Source organism: Dendronephthya gigantea, unplaced genomic scaffold (assembly GCF_004324835.1).
Source record: "Dendronephthya gigantea isolate DGI-Jeju-01 unplaced genomic scaffold, DenGig_1.0 000023F, whole genome shotgun sequence".
NCBI lineage: Eukaryota > Metazoa > Cnidaria > Anthozoa > Malacalcyonacea > Nephtheidae > Dendronephthya > Dendronephthya gigantea.
This window is the reverse complement of record NW_021163033.1, coordinates 1,393,653-1,394,588: the sequence shown is the minus strand read 5'-3', so window position 1 is coordinate 1,394,588 and position 936 is coordinate 1,393,653.

Below are 936 nucleotides of genomic sequence, written 5' to 3'. Positions count from 1 at the left end.
CAATTACCACGCAGCCATCGAACCTAATTGATTGCTCTATCAATATGCAAAGCGTGGCAAATGTATTTTCCGTCCATAAAGAGCATGAACAAAGAGCTGTATCGAACTTAGAACGCCCGTTGGGAATCTCAAGTGTATGAAAATATCAATTCAACATATTAGTTTATATATATATTCATATATAAATATATCATATACTAACACCAAACACGTTTTCCCGCACCGCTGTGGTGAAACGGCCCGCGTATATCGTACAAGTCGTACAAGCGAGAAGCCAAGTTATAAAATATTATTGTTTTTAGAATGACGGGCAATCTTGACATCTATAATATCCCAGGATAGCGAGGCGACTAATTTAGCGATAAGCAGTCACAAAAAGGTCTTTGTAAACACGTCACCAAAAATGGCGTTCATTCCTGGACGCACCCTCTTGGAACGCCTACTGCTAATATCGTTCGCGCAGCACATGCCGAGACGGCCGCATTTTCGCGTTATATCCGATGTCCGCGTCGCCGTGAACACTTCGGGGAGCGAGGCATGAGTCGGTGTTCGACAAAAAGGCTGTTTTCAACAGCGCTTTCTTTTTCGTGTCCTCTAATGCGCGCTATTAATATGAAGAATCTATTGACGTCATAAGATCAAAGTCATGACGCACGTCCAATGATGTGTCCTATCTTCTTATCGCCTCAATCTTAATACTGTATGTTGATAGCACGAAAGGTTAAATCTCTGCTGTCACACAAAGCGTGGCTCTCCCAGCCTCAACCTAGGTTTCCCCATCATTCCTTTATGCAATCGCACACTCCAGTTTGAGGTAAATCTTAGCTATACCGTTCAGGCGTGAATCGGCTGAGTATGTCTTAATTCGGACAGAAATGAAGGAACCTCCGGCTACACTTGTTGGGATCGTTCTTTTTGCGACCCCATTCCCAAAAA